Source organism: Limulus polyphemus, unplaced genomic scaffold (assembly GCF_000517525.1).
Source record: "Limulus polyphemus unplaced genomic scaffold, Limulus_polyphemus-2.1.2 Scaffold9224, whole genome shotgun sequence".
Lineage (NCBI taxonomy): Eukaryota > Metazoa > Arthropoda > Merostomata > Xiphosura > Limulidae > Limulus > Limulus polyphemus.
In genome coordinates this window covers 9544-24248 of record NW_013674834.1, presented here as the reverse complement: position 1 = coordinate 24248, position 14705 = coordinate 9544, and the positions used below count along the sequence as shown (strand labels likewise).

Sequence of the window (14705 nt, the reverse complement as noted above, 5' to 3'; positions counted from 1 at the left end):
CTCCATCCTGAGCCCCACATGTGTACAAGTCCATATTAATCCTTTCAACCACTCTACAAATAATTCTCCATCCTGAGCCCCACATGTGTACAAGTCCATATTAATCCTTTCAACCACTCTACAAATAATTCTCCATCCTGAACCCCACATGTGTACAAGTCCATATTAATCCTTTCAACTACTCTACAAATAATTCTCCATCCTGAACTCCACATGTGTACAAGTTCATATTAATCCTTTCAACTACTCTACAAATAATTCTCCATCCTGAGCCCCACATGTATACACATTAATCCTTTCAACCACTCTACTAAAGTAAAAGCATTTAAGCATACTACATTTGTACACCTCTACACGTGTTCTTGATGCTGTATTACGATATATATAAGTGTCTAATACACCTGTTCTTTTCTCTGATGTAAGAAGAACGTGCTTTTACAGGAACATGGTTTGTATTGGTACATAATGTTAAAGCTAAATTTACCAAATATCTTTGATATTTAGGAGCCATTATAATACCTTAGCTCAGTGAGGGGCAGGGGGTGGCATCCCCACCTCACACCAAGAAAATATGTGACTTAGTTTTTGATTTTGTGCAGGTTATGCATTTTAAAAAAATACACAGACATAGTTTAACCTTTACAATACTTTGAAGGTGATCCAATGATGCAATCCTTTCTGTATGTTGTAAAATTATATATAGCCCACGTAAATTTTAAGCTCAAACTGTCTCTGCTGTGTTTTGGTAACCAAGAGCCTATTTGCCAATACACATATCTATCGGCTGGCAGTCAAATGTCAAATATCTAAAGTCTTTGAAGAAGTACATCAAAATAAACTTATTTTACAATATTTCAAAATTTACTGGAGTTGTACCAACTTTTTATGTGAAGATTCAAATACTGTACCAATCTCTTATGTGAAGATTAAATTACTGTACCAATCTTTTATGTGAAGATTAAATTACTGTACCAATTGTAAGTATGAAAAATATGTAAAGTGATAAATGAAAAACTTATGTATACTAGAACACAAATCTCAGATAAATTAAGGTCAGTGAAACTTAATGTTCTTAACTCATTCCCATTCACTAACTAAAACCCCATAACTAAAATTTAACAAAGTACCGACATGTACCCACTGTGTATCTATTTTTTTTCACAATTAGTTAGGTCTTAAAGAAGTTACTTTCTTCTTGCAATAAGATCACTTACAAAAACAAAACCCGCATGCACAAATGATTAAACTAAACCAAAACCAACTACTCACACACACTACATTTAGCCCTTAGAAAGTTAATTATGAAATACATTCATGTGATGAAGGAAATTCCTTTTGTTAAAATTCCTTAATATCTTGAACAAACACCTCATAAATTGGTATAATATAATGTATTTTGTCTCACTGAGATGTATTTATAAGCGTATGTTACTAATCTATTTCAATTAGCTTCAGATTTTACAAAAGAAAATTCTTACGTAGTTTTCTCTCCATTTCATCGCAACGTCTCACTTCACTCACAAATTTTCTTTGGAATGCATTCACATCTGGATTCAGCTGTAACAGAAACAAAACTACATGTATATTTACCTAAATTTTCATAATACTTAAGCCTATCTTTTGTCCATAACCAAGTGCGACACATTTCTTCTTTCTTTTCACATATAATACTTTTGTGTAGCACTCAAATAAACGATTAAATCTAAGAGCTTATGAATGAAAGCAAAAAAGTAATATGTTAACCACATTATATCTAGTGCTAATTATCTGAATTTAAATATGACAAATACCAAGTTAAAGAGCATGTTTTCTATTGAATAAACATATTTTGCAACCTTCAATATAAATTGATAGAATATTGTGTAAATTATTTTGTATACCTATGAAATGTTTGTTTTACAAAATTCATCCCCAATTTCACTCTTCAGAGTATAGGAGATATTATGAAATCAATTTAGGCTTTCAAAGTGTTAATACACCTGTAAGACTTGTTTGATTTTTGATAAAAAAATATATAAAGAGAGAGAGAGAGAGAGAAAGCCTAAAGGTACTAAAATTTGAATGTGATTAACTTCATGCAGTTACATAAAAGGGGAACTGGTATAATCATTTATGAGTAAAGTAAGTATGTACAATCAAAAAACAAAAGCAATGTGACAGAAAGCAATTCAGACAATCAAGGTTAGGTCTCATCAAGATAAACTTGGAAATTTCTTAAGAGCATTTGTGTCCAAAGTTCAGAAGAAATGAAAAAACAAATATATCATAACATATCAATGCATTAACTGTGCATGACATTGATAATTATATTAATATTACAAACTTTTTTCCCAGGATTTTTCACAATAGTATTTTACTAGCTCTACTTCTAGTGCAAAAACTCTACCCAGTATTTCTTGAAAAGTTACATTGTATGGGCGTATAACCCTACACTACTGTTGTATACGAACTGAAACTAGTAGTAATAAAGGTAACTTTGAAAGTATAAGAGACAATTCAATTACTAATAATAATTTACGATACATTATTGCAAGACTTAGAATTTAGATTGCTAACTGTAGTGTTTAATTTGTCTCTTAATTTAACTGTAACTGTAAGTTGTAAGCATGTTTTATTAATCAGTATCATTTACTAACTTACGTCTCGAAATTGTACAAGTCCAAGCTCTCCTAATTCAGCGACACATGCATATGCTGCTTCAGACTGCAAAAACAGCTGACATAATGTCATTTCTTCGCTTCGAAATAAAGAACCCATTTTCGTTTGTTTAGTAGGCTGTCTGGTCTTAGGTTCCCAAGTCCTTCTTTCGAGTCCTAGTCTCTGACGAAACAACTGCAGTCGTTAAACTTTGGCAACCACTGCTTTCGTTTCTTATAAATGTTTTAATAAATCAATGAAATAAACACAGGTTAATTGTAATGGGAAAAACAGTTACTTTAATTACTATCATCAATGATAATCAGAAACATAAAGTGTTTACTGTCATTTAAAAGATACTACCACAACACAATAATGCAAATTCGGTTAACAACACACTACAGTACCTTACAATAGCCTATAGTATAAAGAATACATGTATGAAACATTATACACGTACCATCACGTGCTGTCAGGTGACCAGCAATATATGTTTTCTTTACCCAACAGATGTCGCAACATTACCGAAAACATATATTATATGTGCTTATTTATATTTATTTACTTAATTGTACTTTATTCAATTAATTTTATTAAAGCTAAAAACAAAACACGTTATGTCCCCACGTTAGCTTGCACCTTTTAAATTTATTATATAACAGAGTATTTCAATTATATTTGACATGTCGATTAAAAACACCCATACGTTTGAAGCATGATGTTTGTCTTTGTTGTGTGCTTAACCTTTTAGTTTTTTTACTATTCACTTCTATAAAAGATTGTTCTGTGTGAGTATCGTTGATTTTTGACACACAAGATTTTTTGGTCTAGACTAAAAAGAAGTTACCTAACAACACCAATAAACACAACTATCCAACGCTAATGTACAACAATAAACAGACTTAAACAAATTACAGAAAGCACAATCTTTCAAAGAAATTTCAAGACACCAAATGAACCGAATATGAACAATTACTTTTAAAATATAGTTAATAGGTACGTTATCACCAATAAACGCTTATATACACCACTATTTAACTTTGAAAACACTCACACATAGGAATAGAAAAACAAGTACAAAAAATATATTATCGCAACAACTGACAAAACTCATCACAATATCAAAAGTGAGGCAAACAATAAACCAACTGAAAAACAAAGATCCTGGACAGGATATAATACAAAGCATATTTCTCGAAAAAGGGCCTTTGAGACTGTTAATGCCCGTATAGCGTTATTCGATATTTCACTTAAATCAGGCTACATATATTTGCCGCTTTCAAACAGGAAGGAAAATAATCGAGAAATCCAGAAAACTACAGATCTATTAGCTTGACCAGCCGTCTAGGTAAAGTTTTAGAAAAAAATATATACAGAAAACTATTGGCTTATCTTGAAAATACCAACAAATTACCCGAGATCCAAAACGCTTTCTGCAATTCAAGACAAACAACAAATCAGTTTCTATTGGCTTATCTTGAAAATACCAACAAATTACCAGAGATCCAAAACGCATTCCGCAAATCAAGATAAACAACAGACCACTTAATTCGGTATACAAAAGAAACAACTCATAGCTTCAACAAAAAGAATGTACTGTCGCATGATTTCTCGACGTCGAGAAGGCATTTGACAGTTTCTGGCACAAAGATTTAAATTACCAAAATGGGAACCCCGAGCGGAATTATTCGCTGGTTATCCAACTTTTTTGAAGAATAGCAATGTCAGAATAAACTTCGGAGGCACATACTCGGAGTATGTTACTCCAGAAGCAGGTGTACTGCAGGGAGGGGTAGTCAGCCTTACGCTGATTGTCACGTATGTCAGTGACACGCTTTTCAAAAAACCAAATTTTTGCTTCTGGCCATAATTTGCAAATGATATTGCTATCTGGAAGAGCTCCCCAAATTAAACAATGGCAACTTACAAACTACGACCTTTTTTCAACGAAATAGAAAAATACTAAAACAAATGGAAAATTTAATTCAATACACACAAAATGCAAGTAACATTATTTATCAAATCAATTGAAATAAGTAGAATCAGTGGAAAACAGAATAACGTTACTGTTATGTATTAAGTAAAGGGTTTATATTACTATGTCTTATTGTTCTCGTATCATGTGATACCTGCACTGTAAATATTAATAAATCTTTTTTAAAAGTCATTTATTATGTAGTCCAAATTGTTATTTGCTCAGCAGTATTTTTAGTACTAGTCATTTATGGAAAGGATATAACAAGACTATCATGAGCTTGACTGCCAGTGAACAAATTTGAAAATGACTGTGAAGGTTTCTAAAAATCACAAATTGTTATAACAGCACAGGCGACAGAAAAACAATAAAATTAAACAGGATAACAATCAACGTTCTAAATTTGCTTATTTGATGAGAAGCACAAAGCTACGAAATTATATTAAGCAATACAGGATTCGTATATAGTTTCAAAGACAAATAACGCAGGTATTTAATGTGACAGAAATGACGTCAAGTGACAGGATATAAGTAAAGGTCAAGTCTGATCAAGAGTTCGAGCAGTGAATAGACCTTGACAAATATGGCTGATGTTGCTAGGGCCATTATCACAGTTTAGTAAAAGATCGTTTGCTCTGATGATTTCTATAGTTTCTAAACAGTCTCTTTCTTTTTAGTTTTGGGTTGATGTAAGAGAAGAATTTTATTCCAAAGTACTTTGTGACCTGTTTCATATTAATTACATGTGAAGGCAGATATCTGAAATTCACCTCTACATATGTGACCTTCGTGTTATTTGCGTCTTATTTCTAAGGAACGTGACGTTTGTCATATGTATTTCTTTCTGAAGAAGACAGACCATAGTTGTGTCGAAACACGTAGTATTTAAATTTGATGACGAGGAACCCACTTTACATAAAATATTTTTTTCCCAACCGTATATATATATATTCATGTGTCTCTGTAAACTTCTTGTATCTGGTAATGAGATAATCCTGTCCAAGCATTGTGCACTTGTAATAAAGTTTTCTTCATTACACATTCCAGCCGTCTCCAAACATTTAAACATGTAATATGTTCCACAAACATGTAGTATGTTCCACAATGCTTTATTATGCTTATAAATCGTTGTTTGCCTACCTCTTATCATCGGATACTTCGTTTATCTCGTATATTCCATATTAAGTTTAATAGATGCAAAAGACTCTGTGGAATATTCTTCTCCAGAAATTAGCGCTATTTTGTTTTAAATGTTAATTTAATGGTAAAATTAACGTGTTTAACACTGGTACCTAGAATAAGAATCGAGAGAGTACCCAAATGTTTCATTAATATTTAATCAGCAAAACATAAGGACAACAAGAAATCATTTGACCCTTCAAGGCTGTCCTTGAGAAAAGTAAAAATAAGTTAGAGAAACAAGAAATTGAAATAAATCTAAGTTAATTTTTTTTTCTAAATAAGTTTATTTATTTGTTTTAGCGCAAACTATTCAGTGAGCTATCACCGTTCTTTCCATTAAATGTTAACGTTGCAAGTCCATAAACTGACCAACTGGGAATCTTCTAGAGAAGTAAAAATGATAATGAGTATATATATAGTCTGTTTCGCACTATTAGCAGTGGTTAATGTGAAGGTAGAGCCAGGGGGGATCTCCCCCAACTAAGAACATCGCTAAGAAGAGTTCCCTTAGCTATATGGAACAAAGGGTCAAGGGAAACTGAAACAATATTGCGACTAATTATTCACAATTAAGTGGCTCTGGTACTGGTGGGTGTGGTGAACCTTTCCATTTTGTCAGGTAAAGCCGTCCAAGGTCTGGTTGCCGTCAGAACTTATGGTGACTTTTTTTCTCCTATATACTTAATGAAACGTTGTTTGTTTGGTTGGTTTGAATTTCGCGCAAAGCTACACGAAGGATATCTGCACTAGTTGTCTCTAATTTAGCAGTGGAAGACCAGAGGGAAGGCAGTTAGTCATTACCACCCACCGCCAACTCTTGGGATACTCTTTTACCAACGTATAGTGGGATTGACAGTTACATTACAACGCCCCCACGGCTGAAAAGGACGGGGATTCAAACCTGCGATCCTCAGATTGCGAATCAAGCGCCCTAACCACCTGACCATGCTGGGACATAAAAAATTGTACTGGACAATTGACTTTTTCAAGTATTCGAAGAGTATGACCAAGTGCGTTAGGTTTTGGTTCGAATTTCGTGCAAAGCTACACAAGGGCTATCTGCGCTAGCAGTCCCTAATTTAGCAGTGTAAGACTAGAGGAAAGGCAGCTAGTCACTACCACCCACCGCCAACTCTTGGGCTACTCTTTTACCAACGAATAGTGGGATTGACCGTCACCTTATAACGCCTCCACGGCTGAAAGGGCAAGCATGTTTGGTGTGACGGAGATTCGAACCCGCAGATTGTGAGTCGAGCGCCCTAACCACCTGGCCATGAATTCGTTAGGCGTTGCCCCTTCTCCCCCTAGCTCTAGATTTCCACATTAATCACATTATATAGTATATATATATATATATATATATATATATATACTATACACTTTTATCACTCACATACTGTAAAATACATATATTTTAGTCAGTTATAAAACATTATTACTTATACATAACACAGTCGTAAAATATAAGTATCAGGGTTGGCTTACAAACTTGTTTTTACTAGCATACAAACATAAGCCTGTTTTTCACTGATATATTTATTTATTATCATTAAAGAAAAGAACTTACTGCCTTTTTATGGGTTTACAGTGTGAAAATGTAACTTTTTTACTGACTGTCCATAAATTTACTGATGGTTGGCAACCCTGGGATATTTACATTATAATATTCATTTACTTAATCTTTATATACAATATCTAAGATTTGTTTTCACTCATCAAACCATACACAGTATAAACTATATACAGATAAAACTATGAATGATTTACAAATAAAAATCTCAATAAGAGTAAGGGGTATTTTAAAACAACTTATATCTCATAAGACATCTAACTTTAGTCTTCAAACATGAACTTTTTCTTTCAAGTTTTACAAAAATTCTTGTTTGTCCCCAAATACTTTTTTTGTGAAACATGATTTCATTAACAACATCTCAAAGATTTATATAAAAAATATGAATATATTTTTTTTTCCTTTACTTATTTCAGAGACTAAATTATAAAGCATCAAACAGATAATGTCTTAAAAACAATATCACACTCTTCAGTAATTATGAAATAATAATTCCTTCTCACAGGATAGTTTTGTTGTAAATTTTACACCCTTTGATAAGCACTAGGAGAAACCAGCAATAACCTCTGATTGGGCCTAATTACATGCAAGTTGTAAGCAGTTTGCAAAGCACCAAACAAATGTGTCAGGCCATCAAAATAAATGTAACTACAACTTTATGACATCATTGCACAAATGATGGTGAAACATATACCTAAACTAGTCTCACAAGGTTTTACTTATGAACCTGACCTCTTCTATGTAAAGCAAACTTTTGCTGGACCGGTTTGGAGTAACTGGGTATATTCTACTAGACTTTTACTTTCGCATGTCTACCTAGATTTGAGTGATTTACACTTGTGAAATCAAGTTGATAATTTCATAATACTAATTCATACAATAAAACTAATATAATAGTTACTAAATATAGCTTGTTTACAATGGTTCATATCCAACATCACATGCTTCTTACGTCACAACATCAACAACCCCAGCTCCCTGCCCCGAGCATATGGTGAGAACAAGATTATGTCACATGCGGTACCTGCTTCTACGTTTTCGTCATAATATGATGACTCATAACGTGGCACCAAGACAGTGTGCTTATTTCTTAATCGGCCGTAAGAAAACCCACAAACCTCGATCCATAAGTAATATATTTTTCACAACAAAGAATAGTCACGAACAAATGTTAGCAACAATCCGAGCTTTTTGCCTATTGTTGATTTAAATCAGTTCTAATCACTCCACATAATTTTAAACAGTCTTGTTATAAAGATTATATAAAATTATATCCCATACGCAATGTTACTCTTAAGATATCATCATCGTTCAAAAACCGGTCATGTAAACTGTAATACGCGTTTATCGGGAAATGTGTCAACTATGTGTGCAAACCTTGAACAACAAAAAAAACAAAACAAAAAAAACACTCTCTTAGAGCCAAAATCATTTCCTTTATAAGTACTTATGAATGAAAGTAAAGAAGAATGTATTATGTCATCTATACTATATCAGTGCCAATAAAGACTTTCGTCAAATAACAGGACTGAACAGGTCGGCTGAACATTTACTACATAAAGTACTGCCTACAATTTCAATGTCTATCTGCGTTTACCTTAACATAAGTTGTTCTACTCTAGTAGTATTGTTACATAAATTATAAGGTTTTCATAGATATTCAATTTTTCGGTTGAATTTGTTTTATGTATTCGAAGAAACTATTTTTCGAAGTAAGAAAAATATATTCTAGCTTCTGTATGCGTTTCTTAACCTAAAATTAAATTAACATAGGATTAAAAACGCTGGTAAATCACAAAAATTAATCAGTAAAACTGAAATAAGGTTATGTGGTGTTTAAGAGGCATCAGCTTTCTCTCTGGTGTGTCTATTCACATAAAAATACGACTACTCGTTTGATAATTGAAATGATATAATAAGCAATAGCAACGTTTACAAGAAGTGATATTCGTGTTTAAAACAACCCGACAAAATGACGGTTATACACGAACCACACAGATTTCCATAGAGATATTTAGATACTTCGAAAACGTTTGACTTTCGTAATACTATCATGTATAAAAACAGAAATCGGGGCAAAAACTACACGATATCATTCTCAAACTACTGCAAGTCAAAACAGTAACCGTCATCTGCTAATGCAGTGTACCACATTACCGTGCGTGGTATTTAACCATTCTTCGACAGCCTAAGCTACTAACTAAACACTAACACGTGTCATGCACACGCAAAATTTTGAGCTCCAAGTATTCACCTAACCGGGAAAACTTGTAAAACCATATTTGTACCTAACATCAAGAATGAATCGGTCGTTGCGCAAATAAATGGAGTTTTTGTGCCTATATATATATATATATATATATAATTTCCGTAGATAACTTAAGCGACCCAGTCAACTTTTATTTTAAGTTTCTAAGTTTATTCATAGCGCATGGTAACCTGATATGCATGAAAAGGTGTATACGCTTCACACTTTAAAAAACAAATATAACTAAGTCAACGCCCTGATAATCCCTACATTTAGCTTTAATGCACTCTTCTGAGGAAGCACCAACTTAAATAACAAACAAAACCAACACAGAATATCTAATCACAATATTTTACCAAAGCACCAGCTACTTCTTTCTGCTAACAGGATATTATTACAATTAAATAAACTTTTAAAGAATGAGAATTCAGATTCTAAAGTACATATTGCTAAATTCATAGAAATGAATACATATCAATAAGTACAGAATACTTTAAAAGCTGATAAAACATTCACCAAATGGTACTGTTCAATACAAATATGACATTGTAATAGTTTATATATATTCATTACTAAGCTTCAGTTATTAGACACTACTAGTATAACTTTTTATATTAAGTTTCATAGCACCTGGAAACATGATATGCATGACAAGGTATATAAGCCTTACAGTTTAAAAAAAGAATATAGTTAACAGCTCTAACTATGGTTATCCCAGTTTGTTATCACACCAACTTCATTTTCAAATCTGGAAGCAAGTACCCTTAAAAGTACTTGAAATTTGATTCATTCACTATTAATTCAACTAAAGTTTGGGGATATAATGCAAAAGGTTTCTAGATAAAGTTATTATCACAACCCAGGTTGAATGAAACTATAGCCTGCCAGGCATGTTCATCATAGTGACTGTGATTAATAATACATTTTATCTTGTGTATTTCTCTAAACGTTTATAAAGTTACAACAATGTTAATACCACACTTTCACAATCATATTTTGTGGGAAAAAAACACACCCAGAAACAAACATATCGAAAATATTTTCAACTCTGAAACAGTGTCCTATGTTTCTTAAAGCTCATACTAAACAAAGATGGAGCTAAAAGTATTTGTAACAAAACTCTTTCTTTGTTACCTCAACGGTAAAAAAAAACTACTTTTACAATACTTCAGTTGAGAGGTAGCATAAAGCTCACACTGATTTAAATACTTAATAAGGATCAATATGAAACATTTTTCAGATCAGCAGAATGTCTTTCCTCTTGAACCAGTTTTCTGCACAATAAACCAAAAGTGTTAGATCTATCATAAAAGATAAGATAATTTTCAGGAAATAACCAAAAAGTTGGAGAAATACTGATTTGACAATTGTTTTGTATGTTTAATGTTATTTGTTTCTAATGTTTCCTTTGGACTGATAATATTCCAGCCCCACAGGTGGTTTTAGGAAAAGCATGTGATGAGTATAATTGGAAATTTCAAACAAAAGAAAACTTCAAATATTTTTGTTTTTATTGATAAGATAACCTGAGTATGATACTATAATTCAACAAGTAAAGAAAGGAAATACTTAAGCTTGTTTGCAAATTTTATCAACACCAAAATAGTGAATAAAGATGAGCATTAATGTCCTTACATTTATTTAAAGAAATCATTAGAAGTAAATTAAAATTGTATCAAACACTTACTTTATCTATAACAGGTCTTATTTGAAACAACTTCATCTATTTCTCAGCTTCTGGTTAAGTCTAAGATCTGACTCTTACTTATATTTCTCACTACATCACAAATATTCCCCTTTGTATTTGAATTACTTTTGGTTGACTACTGCATTTTTATTTTGATAATCATAACTGCAAATTTTAAAGCAACAAAAATTGTACATTTCTGGATTTTTTTATATTTATATTTTATGCTTCAGATCTGAAACGTTGTAAAAGCATATTGCTGGCTTCTACTCTGTGATTTTACTACTTTTCAATTTTCTTACTGCTTTGCTTTTTTTTTTCCCCACCTTAAGGTAGGGGTACTAATTCAACACGTTAATTCATCCATGTTCACATTCTTTTAGTAAAGATTAATTATATAGAGGAATTACAGTGTTTTGGTGAAAGTTTTTGATGCAGAAGCCTCATACATGAAACCCATGAAAAAAGTAAACATTTTTACATATTTACATTTAATTTTAAAATATCAGTATACCATCTAAAATTTTTCAGAACTATTAATCTTAGGAATTTAAAGGGCATACATGTACGTCTTAGTAGTATTACAACTGTTCGTTAAGTGGTCAAAGCAGTTTTATTCTAGAGATGTATTTAGTAGTTTTGCTTATTAAGGTTAACTGGAAAAGTTAAATTTTTGAGATTTATGGCAGCATAACAAATACCTATGTACTATAAATGACAAAAAAAAAATTAAGCAGAGTCAATAGCATCACAGAGCAAAATAGCCATACTGCTGTGTCATACAATTCACAACTATCAAAAATTTAACAATTATTTTCAATCCTTATGAAAACTCATTTACATCAATATATCAACAGTGCATTTTAGTGAAATCATGTGCTGGTCCATTAGGTTTTAAGAGTTCACAAACACTTAAGATGTACTTTTAAAGATATCTCTGTAACTTCATATTATTCCTGTAAACATAACTTAGAATTAAATCTCCAACAAAAAAGGTTTGCAAACTCAAAGTATTTGCTTAACTGAAAACTTAGTGGTCAAAAAAATTCTAAGTACCACAGGTAACTAGTTCCACTCTTCTTATAATATTTCAACTTTAGCTTTTTAATAGTTGCTTTACTCTTTATTTATTTCATTGTGCTTTATAATAAATTTGACACAACTAGTCTAATTTCATAAGGTTCTCAGAAAGGTTTGCTTTTATGCCAGCCTTATACTTACCATCAGTTCTCTGGATGTCTACGTTTATACCAATTTTTAAACCTCCTAAATCAGAGTTCATGTTGTGTTAACTTTTTCCAAGTAATGCAACAAGACCTATAGATGATAATAAAAACTAGAATCAAAAACAAGGTAGTTTCTGTAATTTTATTTCTTGTTAATTAAAAACTACACCAAAAACTTATAACAGAGTATATTCATTGTAACTACTTATGAATGATGTACAGTCTTTACGCCTCTGGTCAATTCTTCTGCTGACTTTTCCCATTACAATTCTAAATCTGAAATTGGGCTTAACATGTCTCATAGAAAGCATGTCCATGTGCTGTAGCAACTTATATTTTACAGATTATACAGTATACTATATCGTATGGCATATAAACATATATGCACAATTCAAATGTAAAGTACTGTTACTAGAATAATAAATTCATCTGGCTATAAGTATAATACCTAAAGACCAAGGGCTTTTTCAAGTTAACTATTGCATTCTTCATAAAAACAATTAAAAGACTAATTCTAAAACTTCTTTCTTATCCTGAACTACAGTTCTAAAGTACTACAAACAGACTTGGATGTTAGTTTGCAGACACATAGTTTAGAACAGTGTCTCCCAGTGTGGGTTGCAGGTTTGAACTGTGGTCTCAATCACTCCATAATATATTCTATTCTTCTGTAAAATCTAAAACCACACTTGGAGAAATTATGTTTGCTAAAACAAGCACAAAGCTTGCATTAAAGATGTTGTCAGTTTCCCTTCCACATCTTTCTGCTGATATACTGGGATTTTTATATTAGTAATTCAGTGTATTGTTGTACCTCTAACCATTTCACTAATAATAATAAAGCATTATTATTATTATAACTGCAATTTCTCAGAATGTTTTTAATGTAACCATGAAAGTGGTATTTCTATGCAAAGGGTTGTGCCACCAAAATGTTTTGGAACCACTGGTTTAGATTATTATTATATAATATTAATATGTTGGTACTGTACATCCAATAGTACTACTACTAGTAACATTGACACTGTGACAGTACTATTAGTAATACTACCACTAACTGTATCACTATCATTAGAACACTAACAGTAGCAGTAACAAAAGGAATTAAGTAATGTATTATTACAAATATTCATAACAGAAGCAACACTAATACTTTTAATTTTATAGTAACAATAACATTACATTGCAGTATTTATAACATGAACTTTAACTGAAGTTTAACTACATCATCCATGAGCCAGGTATTGAGATAGTGAAGTTAGACTGTACCGTACTGTCTGAAGTGTAGTGTAGGTTCCTATTTTACAAAACAAAATTAGTGCTTAATTAGTATATCCTAAATTACCTAATTTCAGGTTCCCAATCCTCTTCAGGTTAATAGTTCTTATGTGGTAACATTAAGTTAAAAAAATTATTTTATTTACTACTATAAGTACTAACAAAAAACGTTAGATTACGTAGCACCAACATCATACACTGCAACATTCATCTCCTACAATAACTTGAATAAGCCTTCTGCTTTCAAATTTCATCAATTCCAGCATTCTGATATACCGGGAGAAACTAAGTTGTAATTCTAATTGTAGCTTTACACACCACAACTGGATTTTTACCTAATGCATGATAATCACTCATCTAACGTAAAATCATTAATTACGTTATCATTGTAATTTTTTTAATAATTATAAATACTTGAAATATAAATATACGAAGTGCTCGTAAATATTTTACAATAGAAACAGTTTATCATTTATTCTTTCCTGGACAACAAAATTATTTGGTAAACATTTTCTAAATAACATTTTTAACAAAACGTAGAATATCAGATAGCATGATTATTTCATTAGATTTTTTATATATTTTCAACTTTATTTGATTATTATTATCTTCAAAAATAAAGGAAGTATAACAAGAAATGCATTCCAAAAGTTATTTTTATCGTGCGTTTGTTTGGTTGACTTAGGCGCAAAGTAGCAGAATTAACTATCTATGCTATAACTACGCATAGATCAAATCTCGAATTTTCATGTTTTAAGCCCTAAAACTTAACGTTGGACCACTAAAGAAGTGGGCGTGCGTACATTTGTATATGATTGTTTCATTCTTTCAGTGACTTTATATCGGTGAGCTGATAAAGTAATTAATCAAGTCAATTATTACTCACAGTTTAAGCAAACATT

General features: G+C 31.6%; 1 long non-coding RNA gene across 2 annotated transcripts; it reads right to left on the bottom strand.

The window, feature by feature from the left end:
* Positions 1-8088: 8088 nt before the first annotated feature.
* LOC111083354 lies at positions 8089-14107 on the bottom strand. Of its 2 annotated transcripts, none has more exons than XR_002608995.1 (3): positions 13871-14107; positions 12521-12616; positions 8089-10913 (listed from the first exon to the last, which is right to left on the bottom strand). It is a non-coding gene; the product is annotated as an uncharacterized LOC111083354 (long non-coding RNA). The 2 variants fall into 2 exon arrangements; XR_002608996.1 differs by having other exon boundaries at positions 8089-10886.
* Between the last annotated feature and the right edge of the window lie 598 nt (positions 14108-14705).